The sequence below is a fragment of the Perca flavescens genome, chromosome 13 (assembly GCF_004354835.1).
Source record: "Perca flavescens isolate YP-PL-M2 chromosome 13, PFLA_1.0, whole genome shotgun sequence".
NCBI classification, from domain to species: domain Eukaryota; kingdom Metazoa; phylum Chordata; class Actinopteri; order Perciformes; family Percidae; genus Perca; species Perca flavescens.
In genome coordinates this window covers 34,235,866-34,244,636 of record NC_041343.1, presented here as the reverse complement: position 1 = coordinate 34,244,636, position 8,771 = coordinate 34,235,866, and the positions used below count along the sequence as shown (strand labels likewise).

Here is an 8,771-nt window from a genome sequence, read left to right as displayed (position 1 = left end):
GGCGATTAGCTTAGCATATAGCGACAGGAAACAGCAGGATTACAGTGCTCTGCAGCTCACTTATTAGCAGGTTAGAGCCTGTAGTTTTTATGCAATCAGAGAAACAGAAATATACAATAATGTGTGGTTTTACTGGTAAGCAAGGGGGTAACTTTGGGTTCAACATGGGGGTAGATCTCCAATTATCTCGGGACGTCCCGCGTCTGCATGTTTTGACAAAAGAGAGAAAAACATTGAGAAAGTTGTAGAAAAAATATACTCGGAAGAAGTGACGAAAACTTTGGAAAAGAGAGATAAAAACACACACACACACCGACACAGACAGACACACACACACACACACACACACACACACACACACACACACACACTTGCTTGCTTGTAGTTGTAGTTGTTGTGACGTCCACTTCTGTCTTTTAACGGCGAGTTTTCACACACACACATAGACACACATACACGCACACACACACAGCTGTGCGTGCAGGTTGCCTGTTCTCATGAAACATTTGTAAATCTTGTTTTCTTTTGCAGGGTCCAAAACAAGTTCTGTAAGTATTCTCCTATCCCAGAATGCATCAGTGTTAGTGTGGCGAGCTGCAGGCGTCCTTGCTGCAGCTGTGTCTGATGGCTCTGGGCTCGTTGATTTCGGAGCAGAATGTCCTCTGAGCCGATCCTCGTGTTCTGTTAACACAGTCAAGGCCCAGATATATAATAGCTTTTTTTATTTTAAAAGATTATTTTTTGGGCATTTTCAGGCCTTTATTTGACAGGAAAGTTTAGACATGAAAGGGGAGAGAGAGAGAGAGAGAGAGAGAGATAGAGAGAGAGAGAGAGAGAATGACATGCAGCAACCAGCTTTTTAACAACGTGTACGCGTAGACAAGAAGCAGCAGCGCACAACACAACAACAACAACACAAATACAGTCATCTGCTGTCTATTCAGCCATCAAAACGCTGCTTCTTGGTCCCCTTTCATGTCTTCAGCTGTCCTGTTAATAAAGGCCTAAAAATGCCCTAAGAAATAACATTAAAAAAAAAACGCTGCTTCTCTTTGAGCCGCCATTACGCTGGGTTGTAACATCCGGGAGCAGCCAGACCCATGTGACACATTCGTCCAATCAGCTGCTGATTTTATGGTTTTTATGCTGTTATGGTGACATATTAGGTCTCGTCTCTTCGGTGTGTTCTGAGGTACTTTTTTTTACCAATTTCGGTGAGACTGATCCGTCACACTGGCTTTACTGCCGTCTGGTTGGTATGTCTGCAGCTTTAGACTCAGGACACACAGAAAAGTTAGTGAATGCATTACTGTACCATATGATTAAGTGGAATGGGGGGTTAGACCTCGTGTGTGAGAGACGCCTGCAAGCAAAGAGAATAAAATATTAGCAGTTTGGTCGGACGGGGTGCACATTTTGACAGAGCCTGAGTGAGCCTGTACCCCGTACACTTTGTCTGCGGGCAGGGATACTTAGGATCTTTTTTTGTGTACCCACAATTGTGTTTTAACATTGACAGTAGTTTTTATAGGGTTAGGGTTAGGGTTAATTTTGCTTCCGTGAACCGGATGTAGTTCCCACTCAGACCGGTCCTACGAGAAAACAGTGTGTGTAAAAGGTTCCTAGGTATGTATCGAATGTAAACAAACCGGCATTGGGGGAATACACCCACGCTATCTCGCCTGCAGTCGGAATGGAAGGAGTTTGATGCAAATTAGGGGTTAATCTATCGTCACAGCCCAACGAAAGGAAAGCGTGGATCTGATCTTTTATACAGAAAACATGGGGAAGGATGAGAAGACCTGGAGCGATATGCGCCCGGATGAATGGTCTGATGTGTGCTGTTGTCCAGACTGTCGTCCTACTGCCACTGACCTGACCTCAGCCAGCCGGCCGGCTTCAGCTGGGCTTCATATGTACGCTACAGATGGTCCCACAGCTTCAGGAATGAATGGGGGAGAATTCTGCAGACTCCCTCCTGTGTCCCTGGTTATTAGGGTCCACATACGTTAAAGGTCCAATCTAATCCTAACAGGAGATAAAGTTGGTCTAGACCACACTCTATCATTTACAGAACTTCCTTTAAACAGAAGACAGAAACAGAGAGAGAGAGAGAGAGAGAGAGAGAGAGAGGAGAGAGGAGAGAGAGGAGAGAGGAGAGAGAGAGAGAGAGAGAGAGAGAGAGAGAGAGAGAGAGAGAGAGAGAGAGAGAGAGAGAGAGAGAGAGAGAGAGAGAGAGAGAGAGAGAGAGAGAGAGAGAGAGAGAGGAAAGAGAGAGGAGAGAGAGAGAGAGGAGAGAGAGAGAGAGAGAGGGAGAGGAGAGAGGAGAGAGAGGAGAGAGAGGGAGAGAGAGGAGAGAGAGGAGAGAGAGGAGAGAGGGAATGAGGGAGAGCGTACAGATATCCAGCCCTGTCCAGCCGATCACAGATAGAGAAGATGGGGATTGAACCTGTGAACTTCTTCCCAGCTCGCTGCAGATCTGAGGATTAAAACTCTCCTCCCTGCAGCTGTGTCTGTGTGTGTGTGTGTGTGTATGTGTGTGTGTGTGTGTGTGTGTGTATGTGTGTGTGTGTGTGTGTATATGTGTGTGTGTGTGTGTGTGTGTGTGTGTGTGTGTGTGTATATGCGTGTGTGTGTGTGTGTGTGTATATGTGTGTGTGTGTGTGTGTGTGTGTGAAAAAACGCCACTAATGATGATTTGCAGATTTACTGGGCCTCAAATAAACACACACATACACACACCCAGACACACACACACACACATCCACACACACACACACACACACACACACACACACACACACACACACCCGAGCCCCGAGCAGCATAAAAAACATCAAATGGCTTCAAAGAGTAGCGTTGTTACCAATGCAACTGTCATAAAAAGCAATTAGGAAGTGATGTAAAAGCTGACTGGCTGCAAACGCTTTGACAAGAGGGAGCACAAAACTGCTGGAGTGTGTGTGTGTGTGTGAATGTGTGTGTGAATGTGTGTGTGAATGTGTGTGTGAATGTGTGTGTATGTGAAATCTGGAGCAGGAGAAGTTAACCCTCTGTTTAATTTCATGTTGTTTATGGAGAAGGAGAACCAGGAAATGAGTCATGGAAGAAATGCAACGCTACAAAGCCACAGCCGAGAGACGCGGAATTACATTTTTAGAGAGGTGACATCAGCGTCGATATCTCCTCCTACCCTGTATCTCCTCCTACCTACGGAGTAGGGCCTGTATTTCCTCCTACCTACGGCGTAGGGCCTGTATCTCCTCCTACCTACGGCGTAGGGCCTGTATCTCCTCCTACCTACGGCGTAGGGCCTGTATCTCCTCCTACCTACGGCGTAGGGCCTGTACACTCTTAAAACTGCTGGGTTAAAAATAACCCAACTTGGGTTATTTTGGTAACCCAGCGCTGGGTCCAATATGGACCGATCCAACGCTGGGTTGTTTTAACCCAGCAGGGTTGGGTTATGGCTTTGACCCAGCATGTTGGGTTATATTTTCTACCCAAAAATGGGTTAAAATGACCCATGTTGTTGGGTTAATACTACTCAAAATGGGTTGGAAAAATACAACCCACCTTCTGGGTTATCTGTATTTTTTTTTTCACTAGATGTTTTGCATTATGAAATGTATTGATGAAATTATGAAATAATCACGCACATAACATCTCAGCATTTTGTTTTTATTGCTACAAGCCAAATATATCACTTAAGACAAAATTAAACAGTTCAATACCTTTCAGTTAACATTACATGACAGCTACAGTTTATTGGAAAATAGTGTCGGGCACACTGACTTTGATGAATTTACTGTTTATCAAATGAGACAAGAAGCTAGCACTCATGTCCCTCTGCCGCATCAAAAAACAAAAAAAAAAAAAAAGATGCTGTATTTCTCCGACATGCTGTATCAACGTTACCGTTTAAAACACTTTCCAAGTTAGTGGGGATGTATACCGCTCCAAACCAACATTAAAAACGTAGTAAGCTTCCCTCAGAGTTTAGTTTTGTTTCTAAACTATGTGTAAAATGAGCGGTGACGTTAAATCATCTGTGTGACGTTTGTTTTCAGGTAACTTTACGGTTTACATTGTGAGAAGGAGGAAATGGTTCTAACATTTCACTTTAGATGTGTGTGAATGTCACCAGGAGTCATTTATATAGTTATATTTTATAGTGATCCATTATCTGTTCAAAAAATTTTCTATTCAAAAAAAAAACATAGAAAATAAATATTTGTGTGTGCTGGAAAGTCGTTAGAAAATATGAAATTGGAATCGGCTAAAATCGATATCGGCAGATCAAACTCAATGAAAAATTGGAAATTTGAAACAGCCTAGTAAGTTGAAATCGGTGCATCTCTACTTATTACATCATTAAACGGACAAAATAGTCACAATTTCTCAAACTTCATGCATTGAACTATCAACTAGCAATCTGAGCTCTCATTAATTTGACAGTGTTTGATTCAAGTCCTGGTATCTGAAAGACGGTAGTCTAGATGAACTCCCAAAATTTAGCACAAAGTTGACATTGAACAACAATCCCAGCACCACAACACAACATTTTATTTTGTAAGATTCTAGCTCACCATGCCTGGAGTGTCCACTAAGCATGGAAACTCTGTGATAATGTCTACCATTGATGTAGTCCCAGTGATGGGATCCACTGTGCCCTATGGATGGCAGTCTCCAGCATGTGTTGGCCAACCTGGGACTGTGGCCAGATGTTATTCTTCAGTCACTCCGTCAACTGGATGAACCGCTCTGGAGTTCTAGTTGGTTCTGTGAGGAGCAGAGAAATCGATAAGTTCTACCAAGCTGTGACATATTAAGATATCTAATGTTTTAATAGAGTGGGCCGGTTTCCCATACAAGAATCAAGCCTAGCCCTAGACTACAAGAACAATTAAATGAACAGTTATGTAAAAAGTTTAATCTCTGTATATGAAACTGGCCCATAGAGTTCAAGTAAGAAGTACTTGTTATGTTGCAAACAGGAGAGAGGATAAGTCAAATCCACTTCTAAATGCAACATGAATTGGATTGAAATGGAGGAGCCAGACATCTTGCTGTACCTGGTAAAATGACTCGGGTGTCTTGTGGCACTTGTGATGTTAAATGTACTCGTCTGCCAGAGTGGAGTCTTTTTCAGACATTACGGAGATGCTCTTCCAGAAAGCCTGTTGTGGGTTTATGCCCTCTCCCTGGGGTGAACCATGCGTCGTCCTAAAGTTTAGAAGTAAACAAAAATGATTAAAAAAAAAAAGAATTCAAACACATTAGGTAATAACTAAGCCAGAAGCAACTCTGAAAGTAAGAGCTGAAGTAAAAATTAGGATAAAGCTGAGCCAATAATAGAATAGCTCTTGCCTTACATGTCCTGCCTGATTCTGCACAAAAAGCTCAAACTTGGTTGATGTTTTCTTTCTAAAGATGATCGTATTGTGTTGCAACTTATGTTGTAAGGTTTAAGCCCAGTTTTTTAGGGTAACTCCCTTCACTTTACCGCCAGTATCAACACATGAAGCCACCTTGTCTTGAGAAGCTTGTGGTTTGTTGTTCACTTTTAACTCACTTTGCATTATCTTTTCATCTCTTTTTCCTCTTGCACTCATAAATGCTACTCTCACCGCTCGCTTTCCTTCTGCGGCCACACTGTCCCTGATTTAAGGCACCTGCCACACTACTCTCATAACAGGTTTTTAACCCCCATATTACGTGATACACTGCTTTCTCACCAACCATCACAGCCCTAGCAGGGATTGTCACATTTGCTTTAGGTCAGATCATTATTGTGTGGTTAAAAACTTACATAGCCTGTGCCTTGACAGTCCTTCAGGCATGGAAACTGATCCACAATTGATGATGCCGGCATAGCCTTTGCACCTGAAGATGGACTTGACAACAATATGAATTTTATTAACATTTAACACTACCACATAACACAATATATTGACAGTTTTTTTTACAGTAATTATCAAAAAAATAATATAAAATAAAAAAATAAATCAAGATTGCACTAACTGATCCCAGATCAAAGGGATGAGATAAGTAGTTTAGATGCAGTTCACATTAGTGAAGAACTAGCCCACAACTTAAAAATAATAAAATAATCTGTGTGTGAAAAATACTTACTTCTCTCCAAAGTGCACAACTAGTGGGACACAAGTATCCGGACCATGGCACGTCTTTCATTATTTATGTGATTCTGTTCCTCAGGACCACTAACCATGCATTTTCCATCAGCTGTCTTAAGGATCTCATGGATATTCTATAAAAATGATTAATGAACAGAGAAAGAAAGTATACACATATATATGAATATCATGACTATGCCTCTGACTTACATCAAAATTGTCCAATCAAAGTGAAGCTTTTAAAAAAGCTTCTCACTCAATTAAAAAATAAGTTATTCAAGATAAATTACCATGAACTTACAAATGTTGCTCCTTGTTCCAAAGAAGCTCTGTGTTGCTCTGAAGGCAGCCGGTTCGGGGCTGGGACTTGAATCCTTAAAAGTATATCGAAGAAATAACAGCTTCATTACCAGGTTCCATTCCACAAAATCAATATTTTGTATTGCTTAGTATACATACTAGTTGATATAACTTTTCCACAGCAATATCAAGTCTGATTATAGATCATATTACTAAGATGAGTTGCAATAAATAAAGTAGCATATGTCATGACCTGCCTAAAGGAAACACTGTAATCTACAACAGAACTAATGCACACCCTTAGCAGCCCAGCATAGTGAAGTATAGGCAGTACAGACTGTAGCATCCCTGAAATGATTTGTCACTTTCAAGACTACAAATCAACACAAAAACAGCAAAAACTAATCAGTAAAAAATCTAAAAACGCAACTTTGTCCATCCTATTTAAGCATGTGTCCACCCAAGATACTGTAATACATATTTCCATAGTACAGCATTTTCTTCAGACCACAGGTTACAAAGTCTAGGGATGATAATCAAGACTGAATTTGAGTACAAGCCGACAATACTAGCTAGCTGCTACTGCTAAGTTTAGTTCAACATTAGTCTCGCTTTGCCAGACCATCTACATTATGAAAACGTAGCTACAGCTTATCCATATTAAGCGTCACGTTACACAATACACTTACATTCAAATATGCGCTAATATTGTAGAAACACAACCGTCTCGTTATACTTCTAATTATTGTAAAAAACCGCTAGCTTGATTTTATGCTGACTCACTTGAGGCTAGGCTAACGTTAGCTAACATTACCTTAACTACATATTAACAATACAGAAATACACCTAAACACAAACATACCTCGTAACTGTTAGGCTGCTTAACACGTAGGAAGGGGCAAGTCTCTACTTTATCATTGTCCTCTTTTGCGTTATTATCAGGTTTTATAAAAAGTCCGAGAGCTCAGGCCATAACGCTAACGCTAACGCTAACGCTTCCTATTTGCCTCCTCCTCTCCGTCATCTTCACTGTCAAGTGCGTCAATCAATCATGACGTTCGGGATGCTAAATAATACTCATAACGTTAACCCTATATAGTTAATTCCGTGTAAGGAGTAATGTGTGTTTACAGTTAGGAACCAAAATAGCAATATAGAGATTTACTAGCTAACGTTAAAGGAGAGGCATTTAGCTAGCTAGCTACAACATAAGTTTTAAACTCTTGAGCCAACGGCTAATTGTTAACGTTAATGTCCTTATAGCTCGCTGGCTAAAGGGAACTAACGTTATGGTTAACCATACAGAGAGCTAAGTTAATGCTAACATGTCTTTCAGTTCACACTATCATTACAATTGTCTGGCTATAATAACCTATTTTTATTGTTTTACCGTCTGAAACTGATCACTTACCGGCAGCTATGGTCGTTGACGTCCTGGCGCCTTCTGTCCAGAAATGGCGGAAGAACGAGCCTCGCTTTCATTTAACCCATCGTGTTGGGTCACAATCTTTGACCCAACGTTGGGTCACATCTACCCAACCTATAACCCAACAGCCTTAACCCAGCAATTGGGTTATTAAAATAACCCAGCGTTTTTTAGGGTGTATTTCCTCCTACCTACGAGGTAGGGTCTGTACCTCCTCCTACCTACGGCGTAGGGCCTGTACCTCCTCCTACCTACGGCGTAGGGCCGGTACCTCCTCCTCCCTACGCCGTAGGGTCTGTACCTCCTCCTACCTACGGAGTAGGGTCTGTATCTCCTCCTCCCTATGCCGTAGGGTCTGTACCTCCTCCTACCTACGGAGTAGGGCCTTTATCTCCTCCTACCTACTGAGTATGGCCTGTATATTCTCCTACCTACGGAGTAGGGCATTTATCTCCTCCTACCTACGGAGTATGGCCTGTATCTTCTCCTACCTACGGCGTAGGGTCTGTATCTCCTCCTCCCTATGCCGTAGGGTCTGTACCTCCTCCTACCTACGGAGTAGGGCCTTTATCTCCTCCTACCTACTGAGTATGGCCTGTATATTCTCCTACCTACGGAGTAGGGCATTTATCTCCTCCTACCTACGGAGTAGGGCCTGTATCTCCACCTACCTACGGCGTAGGGCCTGTATCTCCACCTACCTACGGCGTAGGGCCTGTATCTCCTCCTCCCTACGCCGTAGGGTCTGTACCTCCTCCTACCTACAGCGTAGGGCCTTTATCTCCTCCTACCTACGGAGTAGGGCCTTTATCTCCTCCTACCTACGGAGTAGGGCCTTTATCTCCTCCTACCTACGGAGTATGGCCTGTATCTCCACCTACCTACGGCGTAGGGCCTGTATCTCCTCC

General features: G+C 42.4%; 1 long non-coding RNA gene across 1 annotated transcript; it reads right to left on the bottom strand.

The window, feature by feature from the left end:
* Positions 1-4,249: 4,249 nt before the first annotated feature.
* Positions 4,250-8,002, bottom strand: LOC114566969 (uncharacterized). The gene is made up of 5 exons (XR_003694112.1): positions 7,849-8,002; positions 6,439-6,511; positions 6,136-6,271; positions 5,076-5,226; positions 4,250-4,782 (listed from the first exon to the last, which is right to left on the bottom strand). It is a non-coding gene; the product is annotated as an uncharacterized LOC114566969 (long non-coding RNA).
* Positions 8,003-8,771: the final 769 nt, after the last annotated feature.